We start from the raw sequence: 19,869 nt of genomic DNA, 5'->3' as shown, positions 1-19,869 counted from the left end.
TGAAAGAGACTTGACAAAAGTCCAAGAAAGAGGATTACAAAAATAACTTAGAAAGAGATCGACCTAACGAAGTCAATCTCCTACAAAACAAGTTATAAAAGTAATCCTCAAAAGAAACCTGATAAAGGTCCAAGAAAGGGGATTACAAAAATAACTTAGAAGGGGACCAACGCAAAGGAATCGGTTACAAAGTGCCGAAAATACATACAAAAGCGAGAAAACCGAGAAACAAGTTGGACCCACACAGACACAACCTCAAAGGATCCAAGCTATAAACAATACGTACAAAGCAATCCAAAGAGGTCGAGCTGCAAGGTTCCAACATTCTCAGAAAATAGAAGAGATAACAAGTCAAAAACCTTGATATAATCTACAAAGTTATAAAGCCCCAGAGGCCATCAAAACCTACCTTAAAAGGATAGCAAGCTACTCTTTGTTTTTCAAAATAAAAGTTGCTAAAACAAGCAACTAAAAAACGTCAGCAAATAAACAAAAAGTTTTAAGAGCCCACAAGCCGGGCCAACTACATAAATATCCAGAAAGAGATCACAAGCATCAGGAGCCTTCTTGGCAGCATCAGGACAAGGAGAAGGAGGACGAGTCTGAATAGGCACAGCGTCTATAGTTCCATCCTCCCGGTTCAGAACCTAGCAATCCGAATCAGGTGCAACCGGAGGAGCAGAAGAGGTCGACACTTTGGCAGAGGACACAGGGGGAGGATCAGCATCATCATTACCCTCGTCATCAGGAACAATCTTGCCATCCCTGACAACGTTGTCCAGGCTGAAAGGGGTGAGATCGGCCTCGGGAGCAATGACCCGAACTTGCTCCTTCAAGTTCTCGTAAGCAGCAGTCACGCTGCCAACGAGATGACCTTGGAGCTCAGAATAATCTTCCCGGGCATTGTCCAACTCCCCCCTCAGGCGCATCACCTCCCGATAAGACGTAACGTAACTCTCCTTATGCATCATGGCTGTGTCCTCGGCCAACCTCAAAGAAGCTGCCAGTGAAAGGGAACTCGCCTTCTCATTCTCTAGATCCTTCTCCAACTTGGTCACCTTTACTTCAAGTTCCTCCTTCAGCTCCCTTATTCGGTCAAACTCCTGCTTTGCCTCCTCCATAAATGTTTTGGTGGCATGGAGAGGAAGATTCTGAGCAGTCCGGTGTTCCGAGGGTTACCTGAAACTGGAGGTCGATCTCGGATGAGATCTTCTGTGCTGGTCGGTGCTAACGTGTTCGGCTGGTGGGAGACGGCCGGAGCTGTTGTGTCCGACTTGTTGGACTTGGTGGTGGTGCTTATTCCTTTGTCCCCGGAGGGTGGGGGGTACCTACAAGGGACTCCGATGCTTAAGTTAGCAAGGGTATTAAGCAGGTATTGAGTAGAATCAGAGTATGAGTTATACTTGGGTGCTCTAGTGTATTTATAATGGTGAGAAGTGACCTTTCTAGACAAGATAAGTTAGTTATCTTATCTTCTCTTATCTTTTGGGTGAGGTCAGCTTATCTTCAACGGAACCGCCTTTATCTCTGTAGGTTGGGATTGCCTCTGGATTTGGGTCGTGTTCCTCTATTTGTACCCTTTATTGGGCTTTCCTGTCGATTTGGCCGAGCTCTTTGAGAAGAGGTCAGATAGTCTGACCTGAAGAGGTCGGTCGCCTTGTCGCTAAACATCCCGGGTCGGTCAGCTCGACCCAGGGTATGAACAGTGCCCCTGCTTGAGCTCGGTTCTTCCTTTGGAGGTCGAGTCTTTGACTTTGGTCCTTCTTAAGTGAAGTCGAACTCAAGCATTTTGTCGATTCCTTTTCTTTGTAGAGTCTTTTTTGAATGTAGAATGTTTTTCTCTAAAAGTGCGCGCTTTTGTATTAGCGCTTTTTTGGGAACGCAAGCGGTTTTAACATCCGCATTTAATTGGCATTTAATTGCCCTATTCTCTTTTGGCTTTTATTTTGAATCCCTCAATAAAAAAAACGGTTTCTCTTCTTTACTTCTTCTCCGTAACTCCTCCCTTTACTCTCTCGTTTTTCTGTTTCTCTCATCTGCTCTCTGTCTTTCGCTTGCTCCTCTACTTTCTTGTGTTTGTGGCGTCGCTTGGCGTTCTTCTGGGCAGCCTTTATCTCTACGCTTCCACTCTTCCTCGAAGCTTCTTTAGTCTCCAGGTTAGTCCCATTTCGTATTTTGTTTTTAGCTTTTGGGATGAAGTTTTCCCTTTGATCTTCTTTTTGGAGAAAGTTTGGATTTTTCTGTTTTTATCGTGCTTGACTTTGTTTGCATGCTCTGGAATTTTTTGGTGTGAACCTTTTTCTTGTTGCTTGAATATTTTTCTTCTGCATGTTGCCACCGTTTCTGTTTGTGCCTTGGCTGATGATTTTGAAAAGTTTGTGCCTTTGCTGTTTTTCGTTTGGTCTTTTTGGTTTCCTGATAAACTGTAGCAGTAGTGTTGGTAAACTGTAGGAGCAATGCTTTTCTTGATAAACTGTAGAAGGGTGGACCTTTTGCGTTCTTTGCTTCCCTTGCTTTCCTTTCTGGATTTTATTTTGATGTGTGCCGAGATGTAGACTGTAGAAATGTTTTTGAAGACCCTTCTTATTTACTGCCTCCAAGGGATGCTCCAAGACTTCTTCTCATGAGTCTTGGGGTTTTTCCCTTTTTGGTATATCCTTCCGTCGAGATGTTTTAACCCATGTCCGAGATGTTTTTAAGTAATCCACTTTTCTTTTGTAGGATTTAGTTGGCCTCATGTCTTTTCGAAATAACGTTGTAGAGATGCCTTCCCAGGTTCCTGCGGGTATGGCCGATTGGGTGGACTCCATGGTTCTCCTGTGTGTCTCGCTGGCTGATTCTGAGTTTTGTGCTTAGCTTAGGTAGTTTCATAGTGTCTGTAGCAATTCTGGTGATGAGAAGAACTATGAACTTGTCCCTCCTTCTTCTGACGAGAGAGTCTATTTTTCAACTCGGGTTGTTGATGGTCGCCCTTTCTTTTATGCTTACGACTTTTTCTTCGGTTAGCTGGGTATCACCCTTCCTTTTACTCAATTTGAAATTGACCTGTTATGGTCTTGTAATGTTGCCCCTTCTCAACTTCACCCCAACTCCTGGGGTTTTATAAAAATTTTCCAATTGTTGTGTAATGGCTTTGGTATTCCTGCTTTCCAATCTCTCTTCTTCTACTTGTTTGTCTTGACTAAGCCTGGAGTGGTGAAAAAGAAAGCAGCTTGGGTCTCCTTTCGTTCCACCCATGGAAAGAAGGTTTTTTCCATGTTTGACGAGTCATTTTGTGATTTTAAAAACTACTTTTTCAAGGTCCGAGCTGTTAAAGGAACTCGGCCCTTTTTTCTGGACGAAAATGATGAGCCCGCCTTTCCCCTGGAATGGCAAAAAGATGTGAGGGTCTCCAGGTATTCTTGGGACATGTTGGACGAGGCTGAGCGAGCCTTTGTGACTGTTTTGGAAGAACGCTGGGGTCAACCTCCCCATCTTGATACAAAGAAATTTCTAACCAATCCTTCTCTTCTTCAAACTAAACTGGGTATCTTGTGTTTTCTTTGTTGTTTGTTTATGTTACTTGTAGCTGTATTTCCGACTTGTTCGATTTGTAGCTTGACTCCTATTTTATTTGCAGAGGCAATGAAGAATAATGAATCTATGAAAGCTTTTAAGAGGGCACAGAAGGCGACTGTTGCCAGGAATATTGCCGCCAAGGCGGCTGGGGAGGGGTCCTCTCAAGTGCGCGAGAAGCTATCAGTGCCGAGTTCCCCCATGGTGAAGAAAGTGATTCCGACACCTCGGGTCCGCTTGGTGGATCCTCACCCTACTTCTGCCGTTCTATCTACTGCCCCTCCAAGTAAGAAGCAAAAGACGGTTGAGCCTTTCGACCTTAATGCCCCTGACTTCAATGCCATCGAGTTCATAGATCAACAAATTGGGCCCTATGGTACCCTCTCGATGGACGATGTGTCCATCCTCCACCATTTGGATTTTATGGCCCGGAATCACGTGCAGATGGAGTTTATGGCGGCCGCTATACACCAGACTGCTCAAAGTCTCCCTCTTCATGCCACCAAGGCATTTATGGAGGAGGCAAAGCAAGAGTTTGACCGGATGAAGGGGCTGAAGGAGGAGCTCGAATTAAAGGTGAACAAGTTAGAAAAGGATCTAGAGAATGAGAAGGCGAGTTCCCTTTCATTGGTGGCTTCTTTGCGGTTGGCCGAGGACACAGCCCTGATGCATAAAGATAGTTATGTTACAACTTATCGGGAGGTGATGCGTCTGAGGGGGGAGTTGGACAGTGCTCGGGAGGATTATTCTGAGCTCCAAGGTCATCTTGTCGGCAGCGTGACTGCTGCTTACGAGAACTCGAAGGAGCAAGTTCGGGTCATTGCTCCCGAGGCCGATCTCACCCTTTTCAGTTTAGACAATGTTGTCAGAGATGGCAAGCTTGTCCCTGATGACGAGGGTGATGATGATGCTGATCCTCCTCCTGTGTCCTCTGCCAAAGTGTCGACCTCTTCTGTTCCTCCAGTTGCACCTGATTCGGATTGCCAAGTTCTGAACCGGGAGGATGGAACTATAGATGCCGTGCCTATTCAGACTCGTCCGCCTTCTCCTTGTCCTGATGATGCCACGAAAGTTCCTGAAGCTTGTTGATCTGTAGCTGGCCCGGCTTGTGGGCTTTTGAAACTTTTTTATTCAATTGCTGACTCTTCTTAGTTGCTTTATCTAGCAAATTTTATATTTTGAACAATAGCTTACGGTCTTTTGATAGTAGGTTTTGGTGGCCTTTCACGGCCTTTTAAAAAAAAGTAGTCTTTTGACTTGGCATCTTCTTGCTGATGTTTGAAATCTTGAAGCTTGACCTCCTCGGATTGTTTTATTTTATCGTTTATAGCTTTGATCCTTTGAGGTTGTGACTCAGGGGTCCAACTTGTTTCTTGATGGGTCTTTTGCGCTGGTCCCTCTTTTAGTTATTTCTGTAATCCTCTTTTTTGGACCTTTGTTAGGTCTCTTTTCAGGGATTACTTTGATAACTTTGAAGTGGTAGGAGTCTGACTTAGTTTACGTCGGTCTCCTTTAAGTTATTTTTTGTAGTCCTCTTTCTTGGATCTTTGTCAGATCTCTTTTAGGGACTACTTCGCATAACTTTTAGTAGTAAGAGTCCGACTTGGCTATGTCGGTCTCCTTTAAGTTATTTTTGTAGTCCTCTTTCTTGGATCTTTGTCAGATCTCTTTCAGGGACTACTTGTATAACTTTTTAGTGATATGAGTCCGACTTGGTAGTACACAGCGGGATATCAACACCTTTACTAAAAGGCGTACCAACTTCCAACACAAAGGAAGTCTTGGAGGAAGTACACAGCGGCATTTGTGGTAATCATCTCGGAGCGTAAGCTCTCACCAAAAAGATACTCCGGGCGGGATTCTATTGGCCAACTCTACAAAAGGAGGCTACAGAATTTGTAAGGACATGTCCACCATGCCAGAAGCATGCCAACTTTCACATTGCCCCACCAGAAGAGCTCATCAGCGTGACCTCACCCTGGCCATTTGCGAAATGGGGACTCGACCTTCTTGGACCCTTCGCACAGGGATCAGGACAAGTAAAATTCCTCATAGTAGGAGTAGACTATTTCACAAAATGGATCGAGGCAGAACCCCTGGCCAATGCCACCGCTCAAAGAAGTCGAAACTTCCTATATAGGAACATTATTACGAGGTTCGGGGTACCATACTCCATCACCACGGACAACGGTACCCAATTTACAGAGGCAGGCTTCAGAAAATTGGTGGCCGACTTGAACATAAAACACCAGTTCACCTCCGTCGAACATCCCCAAGCCAATGGACAAGCCGAAGCGGCCAACAAAGTCATATTGGCCGGACTAAAGCGGAGGCTACAAGAAGCAAAAGGAGCCTGGGCCGAGGAACTCCCACAAGTCCTATGGGCGTATCGAACAACCCCCCATTCTACTACAAACGAATCACCATTCTGACTGGCATACGGAGCGGAGTCAATGATTCCAATAGAAATCGAAGAAGGATCTCCCCGAGTAGTCCACTACAATGAACGAGCAAACTCCCAACCTCAGAGAGAAGAGCTCGACTTGTTACCCGAAATCCAAGAAAGAGCTCGGATCAGGGAAGAAGCTCTAAAACGACGAATGGCTTCCGGATATAATCTAAAGGTAGTGCCGAGAAGCTTCACAGAGAATGATCTCATTCTAATCAAAAATGACATTGGAACAGCTTGACCCGGAGAAGGAAAGCTGGCAGCAAACTGGAAAGGACCCTACCGAGTCATTGAAGTACTGGGGAAGGGCTACTACAGACTGTCCGAGCTTGATGGATGAGAGCTTCATCGATCATGGCACGCCTGCAACCTAAGAAGGTACTACAGTTAGAAAAGGTAAAGGATCTCACTAAATGGATGCGCTCTTTTTCCTGAAAAGGTTTTTTAATGAGGCACCATGTAGAGACCTAGATCATACCCGACTTAAAGGGACAAGGAAAATCCCACATGTCTATATTTGCATTTTTTCTTTGAATAAAGTTTACTTAGATATTCTACAAGATTCCAAGACGCATTAATCTGAAGTATTCATCGTCCGATTATAAAGCAACAGGTCGGCAGAAAGTGAAAAACAAATTCACTACGTGACCACGATAAAGACAATCGTCCGATAAAGGCGAAAATGCGATTCACCCAAAGGACGATCTAAAGACGCCAACCATTTTCTACAAATCGGCAAAGATGAACACAGAATAATGTAAGAAGTTATCGAAAGCAACCCAAAAAAAGAACCTGACGAGGTCTTACGGATAGCTAATATAATAACTTAAAAGACTGGCCGACGTTCAGAAGTCGGACCAAGTCAACCCAAGTTACAAGTAAACCCTGGAAAGAGGTCTGGCCAACCCTATTAAAGAGGATTACTTTAACTTAGAAGGGCCTGACATAACAAAGTCAGTCCCAAACTAAAAAGTTATACAAGTAGTCCCTGAAAAAGATCTGATAAAGATCCAAGAAAGAGGACTACGAAAAATAACTTAAAGGAGACCGACATAACCAAGTCGGACTCCTATCACTAAAAAGTTATACAAGTAGTCCCTGAAAGAGATCTGACAAAGATCCAAGAAAGAGGACTACGAAAAATAACTTAAAGGAGACCGACATAACCAAGTCGGACTCCTATCACTAAAAAGTTATACAAGTAGTCCCTGAAAGAGATCTGACAAAGATCCAAGAAAGAGGACTACGAAAAATAACTTAAAGGAGACCGACATAACCAAGTCAGACTCCTATCACTAAAAAGTTATACAAGTAGTCCTTGAAAGAGATCTGACAAAGATCCAAGAAAGAGGACTACGAAAAATAACTTAAAGGAGACCGATATAACCAAGTCGGACTCCTATCAATAAAAAGTTATACAAGTAGTTCCTGGAAGAGATCTGACAAAGATCCAAGAAAGAGGACTACGAAAAATAACTTAAAGGAGACCGACATAACCAAATCGGACTCCTGCCACTAAAAAGTTATTAAAGTAATCCCTGGAAGAGACCTGACAAAGGTCCAAAAAAGAGGATTATAGAAATAACTTAAAAGGGGACCAGTGCAAAAGAACCACCAAGAAACAAGTTGGACCCATAAGTCACAAACCTCAAAGGATCCAAGCTACAAATAATAAAACAAAGCAATCTGAAGAGGCCGAGATACAAGATTTCAAACATCAGTAGAAAACTGAAAAAATACCAAGTCAAAAAACTACCTCTGTTACTCTGCAAAAGTTATAAGGCCCGGAAGGCCACCAAAACCAACCGTGAAGGGAAAGCGAGCTACCTTTTGTTTTTCAAAATAAAAAGTTGCTAAACAAGCAACTAGGAAATGTCAATGAAAAGTTTTAAAAGCCCACAAGCCGGGCCAACTACACATCCAGAAAGAGATCAGCAAACGTTAGGAGCCTTCTTGGCAGCGTCAGGACAAGGGAAAGGAGGACGAGTCTGAAGGGGCACGGCATCTACGGTTCCATCATCCTGATTTAGAATCTGGCAATCCGGATCAGATGTAACGGGAGGAACAGAGGAGGCCGACACCTTATGAGAAGGCGCTAAGGGAGGATCAGCCTCATCATCATCCTGGTCATCAGGGACAATCTTACCATCCCTCACGATATTGTCCAGGCTGATGAGAGTCAAGTCGGCATCAGGAGCAACAACCCGAAACTGCTCCATTAGGTTCTCGGAGGCAGCAGTTACGCTACCCACAAGGTGACCCTGAAGCTCACCATAATTAACCCGAGCAGTTTCCAAATCCTCCCGAAGATGCATCAATTCCCTATAAGCTGAGACATAACTATCCTTATGTTTCAATGCCATGTCCTCGGCCAGCTTCAAAGATGCAGCCAAGGCAATAGAACTGGCCTTCTCACCCTCCAACTCCTTCTCCACCTTTGCCAACTTCACCTCCAACTCCTCCTTCAGACCCTTGATCTGATCAAATTCCGATTTGGCCTCTTCCATGAAGGATTTTGTGGCATGAATCGGAATCCCCTGAACTGTACGGAATATAGCCGCACCCATATGAGCCATCTTCACACTACTTTTGGTGATAAAATCCAAATGCTGAAGAAGAGAAACATCGTCCATAGAAAGCCCACCATAGGGGGCAATTTGCTGGTCAACAAATTCGATAGCATCAAAATCTGGGGCATCCAGGTTGAAGGGCTCGGATGTTTTTTGCTTCTTATTAGGAGGGGCACCAGGAGCTGCAGCAGAAGATTGTGGAGGATCGACCAGACGAACCCGAGGAATAGGAATTGCTTTCCTCGGCCCGGGAGAACTCGGAATAGGAGGTTTAACTGGAGCTTGGGAAGATCCCTCGCCGACTACTTTGGCCGAAATGTTTAAAGCAGCAGTTGCCTTCTTCGCCTTCTTGAAGGCCTTCATGGAGTCATTGTTCTTAGACATCTCTGCAAACACAAAAACAACCACGACAAAGAGTTACAAAAGAGGAACAAGAAAGGAAATAAACACAGAGGTAAGTCGGGCCAATAGACAAACAAAATACCCAAAACAGGCCGAACCAATGACGGATCATTCAGAAATCTCTTCGTATCCAGATGGGGAGGCTTCCCCCACAAATCCTCAAGAACGACAACAAAAGCACGCTCGACATCATCAAGCATCTCCCAAGTATAGCGATATACTCTTACATCCTTCTGCCACTCTAGAGGGAAAGAAGGCTCGTCATTTTCATCAAGAAAAAAGGGGCGGGCCCTCTCAACAGCTCGAACTTTAAAGAAATAATTCTTGAAGTCCTTAAAGGACTCATCATACATCGCAAACACTTTATGGCCCTGGGCAGACCGGAAAGAAACCCAAGAAGCTTTCTTTTTTGAAGAGCCGCCAGGCTTGGCAGAAACAAACAAGTAAAGAAACAGAGTTTGGGAAGGTGTTACATCTAGCTCATAACAGAGAAGTTGAAAAATTTTAATAAAACCCCAGGAATTGGGGTGAAGCTGGGATGGAGCAATATTACACGACCACAACAGGTCAGTTTCAAAAGCAGTAAAAGGAAAAGTAACATTCAATTGGCTGAAAAAGTATTCATAGGCATAGAAGAAAGGACGCTCCCTCTCGATGGAAGTCAGAAAGCAAACCCTCTCATCAGAATCAGGAGCAACAAGCCCGTAATCCCCCTCGCGAGCATTGTTCCCACAAATCCTATGACGATTCCTCAGCTCTGTGCAAAATTCAGCATCCACAATGGAAACACACAACAAAACAAGGGAGTCCAGCCAATCGGACATCCCCTCGGGAACTCTGGAAGACATCTCTACAATGTTATTGCGAGAAGACATGAGGCCAACTAAATCCTACAAAGTAAGAAAAAAGATAGGGGTTACTACAAACATCTCGGATAAGGAGAAAACAACTCGGTCAAAACTTCTCAGACGATGAAACCACGAAAAGGAAAACCCCAAGACTCAAACCAAAGTCCTGGGGCATCCTTTGGAGGCAGCATAAAGCAAGGTTTCCAGAAATACTCTACAGCTTACATCCTAGCATTTCTCAAAAAAGGAACCAAAACAACAAAGCGCTTTTCATCAAAGAAAAACACAGCAACAAAGCATGGGATCGTTAAAGATGCAACCTTTTTTCAAAAAGATCAGCAATCTCCAAAAAAAAGGTAAGAAATGGATGCAGATTTTCTAAACCAGTATCAAAAGCAACCAGAAAGCAACAGTAAATTCCAAGAAAAATCGCAAAGAAGAAAGCCAAGGAAAACACATTTACAGTGACGAACAAACACAAAGATCAAGGTTCAAGCTTTCAAACATGAAAAATCAGAAGCTTCACCAAAAAACTAAAGATGAAGCTACGAAAGAAGCAAGAAAGCTAGTACCAACTTGGAATGAGTAGCAAGCTTCAAAGAAACTGAAGATAGAAGACGAAATCTGGGAAAGCCTTCTCACAAAAAACGCGAACAAAGAGCGATGTCGAAGAGAGAAATGCGAAACTCCAGGCGAAAACAAGAAGCTCCGGAAACACCAAAATGACGCCGCAAACACAGAAAAAGGAGAAGCGCAAAACAAAAAAACAGAAGAGCGGAGAGAACGGAGAAAAGAAGTTATGAAAAGGGCGAAAGGAGAGAAACCGTTTCTGGGCTTTCGAAATCAAAATAAAGAGCCAAAGGGAAACGGGGCAATTAATGCTAAAATTAAGGAAAACATTAAACCCTCGCACGTTCCCAAAGCGCCGATATAAAAGCGCGCGCTTTTAGAGGAAACGTTCTACATTCAAAAGCTGACATAAAGGAATCGACAAAATGCTTGAGTTCAGCTTCACCAAAGAAAGACCGAAGTCAAATACTCGACCTCAAAGAAGTCCGAGCTCAAGCAGGGGCACTATTCATACCCTGGGTCAAGATGACCGACCTGGGATGTTCGACAGACAAAGCGACCGACCTCTTCAGATCAGGACAATCCGACCTCTTACCAAAGATCTCGGTCAAGTCCCTACGAAAGCCCAAGGAAGGGCCCAAATAGAGGAACACGTCCCAAATCCTAAAGCGGCCCAGCCTACAGCGAGAAGGGCGGTTCCCTTAAAGATAAGATGACCTCACTTAAAGATAAAAGATAAGAAAAGATAACTAATTTATCTTATCCACAGGAGGCCACATCTCACCACTATAAATATACTGGAGCACCCAGGTATAACTCATACTCTGATTTTACTCAATACCTGCTTAATACCCTTGCTAACTTAAGCATCGGAGTCTCTTGCAGGTACCCCCACCCTTCGGGGACGAAGGATCAGCACCGCCACCAAGTCCAACAAGTTGGACACACCAGCTCCGGCCGACACCCACCTGCCGGACACGTCGATTGCAACCAACACAGACGATCTCATCCAAGATCGACCTACCATTTCAGGTAACCCTCGGAACACTTTCTATTATCACGCCTGCGCCGCTTCCGGTTTTATTTGAAGAACCGTCCACGTAAAGATTCCATTCTGTGGGGGGTTCTAGGGCATATGTGAATTCTGCAATAAAGTCGGCCAGATACTGTGATTTGATGGCCGTCTGAGCTTCATATTGGAGGTCAAATTCTGACGACTCGACTGCCCATTGTAGAATTCTGCCTGCCAGATCTGTTTTCTGTAATATTCCTTTTATGGGCTGATTAGTTTGAACCTTAATGGTGTGAGCCTGAAAGTACGGGTGAAGTCGTCGTGATGTTAGAATGAGGGTATAAGCAAATTTTTCTATTTTCTGGTAGTTCAGCTCGGATCCCTGTAGTGCTTTGCTAATGAAGTAGACGGGTTGTTGCCCATGTTCGTCTTCTCTGACTAGTGCTGAGGCTATTGCCCGACTCCCTACTGCGAGGTATAATATGAGCGGTTCTCCTTCTCGTGGTCGAGATAGGATAGGTGGCCGTCCTAAGAACTCCTTGAAGTCTTGGAAGGCTTGCTCACATTCTGTCGTCCATTCGAACTGTTTTCCCTTTCTTAAAGTAGCATAGAAGGGGAGAGATCTTATCGTAGCTCCTGCTAAGAATCGGGATAGGGCAGCCAACCTCCCGTTGAGTTGTTGTACTTCTTTGACACAAGTTGGGCTCTTCATGTTGAGTATGGCTTGACATTTGTCTGGGTTTGCTTCAATTCCCCTTTGTGTGAGTGGTGCACGAAATTGTGATCATCAATGGCACCATCAACATGGTACGCACAATTGTAATCTCAACTCTTTATCACAACTTCGCACAACTAACCAGCAAGTGCACTGGGTCGTCCAAGTAATAAACCTTACGCGAGTAAGGGTCGATCCCACGGGGATTGTTGGTTTGAAGCAAGCTATGGTCATCTTGTAAATCTCAGTCAGGCAGACTCAAATGGTTATGGATGATGAATAAAACAGAAAGATAAAGATAGAGATACTTATGTAATTCGTTGGTAAGAATTTCAGATAAGCGTATGGAGATGCTTTGTCCCTTCCGTCTCTCTGCTTTCCTACTGTCTTCATCCTATCCTTCTTACTCCTTTCCATGGCAAGCTGTATGTAGGGTTTCACCGTTGTCAATGGCTACCTCCCATCCTCTCAGTGAAAATGTTCAACGCACCCTGTCACGGCACGGCTAATCATCTGTCGGTTCTCAATCAGGTTCGAATAGAATCCAGTGATTCTTTTGCGTCTGTCACTAACGCCCAGCCTTCAGGAGTCTGAAGCTCGTCACAGTCATTCAATTATTGAATCCTACTCAGAATACCACAGACAAGGTTTAGACCTTTCGGATTCTCTTGAATGCCGCCATCAATTCTAGCTTATACCACGAAGATTCCAATCAAGGGATCCAAGAGATAAACATTCAAGCCTTGTTTGCTTGTAGAATAGAAGTGGTTGTCAGGCACTCGTTCATAAGTGAGAATGATGATGAGTGTCACATAATCATCACATTCATCATGTTCTTGGGTGCAAATGAATATCTTAGAACAAGAATAAGCTGAATTGAATAGAAGAACAATAGTAATTGCATTAATACTCGAGGTACAGCAGAGCTCCACACCTTAATCTATGGTGTGTAGAAACTTCACCGTTGAAAATACATAAGAACAAGGTCTAGGCATGGCCGAGAGGCCAGCCCCCATGATCTAAGATAGCATAAGACTAAAGATAGCTGGTGGACGAAATTGTGATTCAATTGTTATTCCATTTTGCAAAATTCATTGCTTTTCATTCCCTGGTAATGGCGCCAAAAACATGATGCCAATACCATAGTTCACAACTCCGTTCAACTTAACCAGCAAGTGTACTGGGTCATCCAAGTAATACCTTATGTGAGTAAGGGTCGATCCCACAGAGATTGCTGGTATGAAGCAAGCTATGGTCATCTTGTAAATCTCAGTTAGGCAGATTAAATAGTTTTTGGTTTCGAAAATTAATAGTAAAAAGAAAATAAAAGGGATAGAAATACTTATGTAAATTAATAGTGGGAATTTCAGATAAGTGTATGGAGATGCTGTGCTCCTCTTGAATCTCTACTTTCCTATTACAGTCATCCAATCCTTCCTACTCCTTTCCATGGCAAGCTGTATGTAGGCCATCACCGTTGTCAATGGTTACATCCCATCCTCTCAGTGAAAACGTTCCTATGCTCTGTCACAGCACGGCTAATCATCTGTCGGTTCTTAATCAGGTTGGAATAGAATCCCTTGATTCTTTTGCGCTTGTCATCACGCCCAGCCTTCAGGAGTTTGAAGCTCGTCATAGTCATTCAATCCCAGAATCCTACTCGGAATACCACAGACAAGGTTTAGACTTTCCGGGTCCTCATGAATGCCGCCATCTATCTAGCTTATACCACGAAGATTCTGTTGGGGAATCTAAGAGATATGCGCCCGACCTAGAGTAGAACGAAAGTGGTTGTCAGTCACGCGCGTTCATAGGTGAGAATGGTGATGAGTTTCATGGATCATCACATTCATCAAAGTTAAGTGTAGCGTATATCTTGGAATAAGAATAGAAGAGAACTGAATAGAAAGTAATAATAATTGTATTGAAACTTGAGGTACAGCAGAGCTCCACACCCTTAATATATGGTGTGCAGAAACTCCACTGTTGAAAATACATAAGTAAAAGGTTCAGGCATGGCCGAATGGCCAGCCCTCTCCATGATCAAGTGACCGAATAGTCAAGAGATTAAACTGTCAAAAGATGTCTAATACAATAGTAACTCATCCTATTTATACTAAACTAGCTACTAGGGTTTACATGAGTAAGTATTTGATGCATAAATCCACTTCCGGGGCCCACTTGGTGTATGCTTGGGCTGAGCTTGATCTATCCACGAGCTGAGGCTTCTCTTGGAGTTGAACTCCAAGTTATGACGTGTTTTGGGCGTTCAACTCCGGATCATGACGTTTTTCTGGCGTTTAACTCCAGACAGCAGCATGTACTTGGCGTTCAACGCCAAGTTACGTCGTCAATTTCCGAATAAAGTATGAACTATTATGTATTGCTGGAAAGCTCTGGATGTCTACTTTCCAACGCCGTTGAGAGCGCGCCATTTGGAGTTCTGTAGCTCCAGAAAATCTATTTCGAGTGCAGGGAGGTCAGATTCCAACAGCATCAGCAGTCCTTTTGTCAGCCTTTTTCAGAGTTTTGCTCAAGTCCCTCAATTTCAGCCAGAATTTACCTGAAATCACAGAAAAACACACAAACTCATAGTAAAGTCCAGAAATGTGAATTTAACATAAAAACTAATGAAAACATCCCTAAAAGTAGCTCAAACTTACTAAAAACTACCTAAAAACAATGCCAAAAAGCGTATAAATTATCCCCTCATCACAACAGCAAACTTAAATTGTTGCTTGTCCCCAAGCAACTGAAAATCAATTAGGATAAAAAGAAGAGAATATACTATAAATTTCAGAATATCAATGAATATTAATTATAATTAGATGAGCGGGACTTGTAGCTTTTTGCTTCTGAACAGTTTTGGCATCTCACTTTTTCCTTTGAAGTTCAGAATGATTGGCTTCTCTAGGAACTTAGAATTTCGGATAGTGTTATTGATTTTCCTAGTTAAGCATGTTGTTTCTTGAACACAGCTACTTATGAGTCTTGGCCGTGGCCCTAAGCACTTTGTTTTCCAGTATTACCACCAGATACACAAATGCCACAAACACATGACTGGGTGAACCTTTTCAGATTGTGACTCAGCTTTGCTAGAGTCCCTAGTTAGAGGTGTCCAGAGCTCTTAAGCACACTCTTTTGCTTTGGATCACGACTTTAACCACTTAGTCTCAAGCTTTTCACTTGGACCTTCATGACACAAGCACATGGTTAGGGACAGCTTGATTTAGCGGCTTAGGCCTGGATTTAATTTCCTTAGGCCCTCCTATCCATTGATGCTCAAAGCCTTGGATCCTTTTTACCCTTGCCTTTTGGTTTTAAGGGCTATTGGCTTTTTCTGTTTGCTTTCTCTTTTTCTTTCTATTATTTTTTCGCTATTTTCTTTTTTTTTTCGCAAGCTTCCTTTTTCACTGCTTTTTCTTGCTTCACTCATAAACAACAATATCAAAAGACATATGCACTGTTCAAGCATTCATTCAGAAAACAAAAAGTATTGTCACCACATCAATATAATTAAATTAAATTCAATGATAAATTCGAAATTTATGTACTTCTTGTTCTTTTGAATTAAAACATTTTTCACTTAAGAGAGGTGAAGGAATTAATGGATTTTATTCATAGCTTTAAGGCATGGTTACATACTAATGATCATGAAGTAGAGACACAAAACATAGATAAATACAACTTTAAAAACCGAAAAACAGAAGAAATAAGAACAAGGAATGAATCCACCTTAGTGGCATCTTCTTCTTGAAGGACCAATGATGTTCTTAAGCTCTTCTATGTCCCTTCCTTGCCTTTGTTGCTCCTCCCTCATTGCTCTTTGGTCTTCTCTTATTTCTTGGAGAATGATGGAGTGCTCATGATGTTCCACCCTTAATTGTTCCACATTGTGGCTCAAATCTTCTAAGGAGGTATTGAGTTGCTCCCAATAGTTGTTGGGAGGAAAGTGCATCCCTTGAGGCATCTCAGGGATTTGTTGATGATGAGCTTCCTCATGCACCTCTTGAGAGCCGTGCATGGTCTCTCTTGCTTGCTCCATCCTCTTCTTGGTGATGGGCTTATCCTCTTCAATGGGGATATCTCCTTCTATGATAACTCCAGCTGAGTAACACAGATGGCAAATAAGGTGAGGAAAAGCTAGCCTTGCCATGGTGGAGGACTTGTCGGCTATGAACTCATGAACTTCTACTTCCTCTCCAATCATGATGCTATGAATCATGATGGCCCGATCCACAGTAACTTCAGATCGGTTGCTATTAGGAATGATAGAGCGTTGAATGAACTCCAACCATCCTCTAGCCACAGGCTTGAGATCCAGTCTTCTTAGTTGAACTGGCTTGCCTTTGGAGTCTATTCCCCATTGGGCTCCTTCCACACATATGTCCATTAGGACTTGGTCCAACCTTTGATTAAAGTTGACCCTTCTAGTGTAGGGGCGTTCATCTCCTTGCATCATGGGCAAGTGAAACGCCAACCTCACATTTTCCGGACTAAAATCTAAGTATTTCCCCCGAACCATTGTGAGATAATTCTTTGGATTCAGGTTCATACTTTGATCATGGTTCCTAGTGATCCATGCATTGGCATAGAACTCTTGAACCATTAAGATTCCGACTTGTTGCATGGGGTTGGTTAAGACTTCCCAACCTCTTCTTCGGTTCTCATGTCGGATCTCCGGATACTCATTCTTTTTGAGCTTGAAAGGGACCTCAGGGATCACCTTCTTCTTTGCCACAACATCATAGAAGTGGTCTTGATGGCTTTTTGAGATGAATCTTTCCATCTCCCATGACTCGGAAGTGGAAGCTTTTGTCTTCCCTTTTCCTTTTCCGGCCTTAGGTGCCATTGATGGTAGTGGAAAACAAAAAAGATTGTGCTTTGACCACACACCAAACTTAAAATATGGCTCGTCCTCGAGCAATAGAGAAAAGAAGAGAAGAAGAATTTTATGAAGGTAGGTGGGGTTTATGGGGAAGAGTGGGTTGATGTGAGTGGTGAATGGGGCAATTGGGAAGAGGAATTGAGGTGATTGGTGAGGAGTGTTGGGAAGTGTGACATGGGGAGTAGGAAAGTGTGATTAGGATTAGGAGAGTGTAATTAGGGAATATGGTAGGTGGGGATCCTGTGGGGTCCACAGATCCTGAGGTGATCCTGTGGGGTCCACAGGATCCTGAGGTGTCAAAGAATTCCATCCCTGCACCAAATAGGCATGTAAAATGCCTTTGCACACCATTCTGGCGTTTAAACGCCCATTGGTGCACGTTCTGGGCGTTCAACGCCCATGTAAAGCATGTTTCTGGCGTTGAACGCCAGTTTCATGCTTGTTACTGGCGTTCAGCGCCATCTTTTCTTCTCTGGGCACATTCCTGGAGTTCAGCGCCAGAATGTTGCTTGTTTCTGGCGTTCAGCGCCAGAATGATGCTCTGTTCTGGCGTTGAACGCCGGCCAGATGCATCTTACTGGCGTTGAACGCCAGCCTGTGCGTCCTCCAGGGTGTGAATTTTTTTTCTGCTGTTTTTGATTCTGTTTTTAATTTTTATGATTTTTTCGTGACTCCTCATGATCATGTACCTAATAAAACACAAAATAATAATAAAATAAAAATTAGATAAATAAAATTGCGTTGCCTCCCAACAAGCGCTTCTTTAATGTCAATAGCTTGACAGTGGCTCTCATGGAGCCACAAGGTGATCAGGTCAATGTTAGTGTAGTCCCAACACCAAACTTAGAGTTTGGACATGGGGTCTTAACACCAAACTTAGAGTTTGGTTGTGGCCTCACAACACCAAACTTAGAGTTTGACTGTGTGGGCTCTTCTTGACTCTGAACTGAGAGAAGCTCTTCATGCTTACTCTCTTTTGTCACAGAGGGATGGCCATGTGCCTTAAACACAAGGTAGTCCCCATTCAATTGAAGGACTAACTCACCTCTGTTGACATCTATCACAGCTTCTGCTGTGGCTAGGAAAGGTCTTCCAAGGATGATGCAATCATCCTCTTCCTTCCTAGTGTCTAAGATTATGAAATCAGCAGGGATGTAAAGGCCCTCAACCTTTACTAACACGTCCTCTACTATTCCATAAGCCTGTCTCAATGACTTGTCTGCCAATTGTAATGAGAACAAGGCAGGTTGTACCTCAATGATCCCTAGCTTCTCCATTACAGAGAGTGGCATAAGATTTATCCCTGACCCTAGATCACATAGAGCTTTTTCAAAGCTCATGGTGCCTATGGTACAAGGTATTAGGAACTTGCCAGGATCTTGTTTCTTTTGAGGTAGAGTTTTCTGAATCCAAGTATCTAGTTCACTAATGAGCAAGGGAGGTTCACTTTCCCAAGTCTCATTACCAAACAACTTGGCATTCAGCTTCATGATAGCTCCTAAGTATTGAGCAATTTGCTCTCCAGTCACATCTTCATCCTCTTCAGAGGATGAATAGTCTTCAGAGCTCATGTATGGTAGAAGGAGATTTAATGGAATCTCTATGGTCTCTATATGAGCCTCAGATTCCTTTGGATCCTTAATAGGAAACTCCCTCTTGCTTGAGGGACGTCCCAGGAGGTCTTCCTCACTAGGATTTTCATCCTCCTCCTCCCTTGTGCATTCGGCCATATTGACTAAATCAATGGCCTTGCACTCTCCTTTTGGATTCTCTTCTGTATTACTTGGGAGAATACTGGGAGGAGTTTCAATGACTTTCTTACTCAGCTGGCCCACTTGTGCCTCCAAATTTCTAATGGAGGATCTTGTTTCATTCATGAAACTGAAAGTGGCCTTTGACAGATCAGAGACTATATTGGCTAAATTAGAAGTGTTTTGTCCAGAATTCTCTGTCTGTTGCTGAGAAGATGATGGATATGGCTTGCTATTGCTCAGCCTATTGCGTCCACCATTGTTAAAGCCTTGTTGAGGCTTCTGTTGATCCTTCCAGGAGAAATTTGGATGATTTCTCTATGATGGGTTATAAGTGTTTCCATATGGTTCACCCATGTAATTAACCTCTGCCATGGCAGGGTTCTCAGGATCATAAGCTTCTTCAGAAGCTGCCTCTCTAGTACTGTTGGATGCATGTTGCAATCCATTCAGATTTTGAGAGATCATGTTGACCTGTTGAGTAAACACTTTATTCTGAGCCAATATGGCATTCAGAGCATCAATTTCAAGAACTCCTTTCTTCTGAGGTATCCCATTATTCACGGGATTCCTCTCAGAGGTATACATGAATTGGTTGTTTGCAACCATGTCAATGAGTTCTTGAGCCTCTTCAGGCGTTTTCTTCAGGTGAATAGATCCACCTGCAGAATGGTCCAATGACATTTTCGAAAATTCAGAGAGACCATAATAGAATATATCTAATAGGGTCCATTCTGAAAACATGTCAGATGGACATCTTTTGGTCAGCTGCTTGTATCTTTCCCAAGCTTCATAGAAGGATTCACCATCTTTTTGTTTGAAGGTTTGAACATCCACTCTCAGCTTGCTCAGCTTTTGAGGAGGAAAGAATTTATCTAAGAAGGCAGTGACCAGCTTATCCCAGGAGTCTAGGCTATCCTTAGGTTGTGAATCCAACCATATTCTAGCTCTGTCTCTTACAGCAAAAGGGAAAAGCATGAGTCTGTAGACTTTAGGATCAACTCCATTTGTCTTTACAGTCTCACAGATCTGCAAGAACTCAGTTAAAAACTGATAAGGATCTTCAGATGGAAGTCCATAAAACTTGCAGTTTTGTTGCATTAAAGCAA

The 19,869-nt window shown here is 43.2% G+C and overlaps 1 non-coding gene across 1 annotated transcript; it reads left to right on the top strand.

Annotated features, from left to right (window-relative positions):
* Positions 1-19,502: 19,502 nt before the first annotated feature.
* Positions 19,503-19,606, top strand: LOC112713363 (small nucleolar RNA R71). The gene has a single exon (XR_003158337.1). It is a non-coding gene; the product is annotated as a small nucleolar RNA R71 (small nucleolar RNA).
* The last annotated feature ends 263 nt before the right edge of the window (positions 19,607-19,869 follow it).

The sequence above is a fragment of the Arachis hypogaea genome, chromosome 9 (assembly GCF_003086295.3).
Source record: "Arachis hypogaea cultivar Tifrunner chromosome 9, arahy.Tifrunner.gnm2.J5K5, whole genome shotgun sequence".
In the NCBI taxonomy this organism is placed as follows: Eukaryota; Viridiplantae; Streptophyta; class Magnoliopsida; order Fabales; family Fabaceae; genus Arachis; species Arachis hypogaea.
This window is presented reverse-complemented; position numbering and strand designations above follow the sequence as displayed.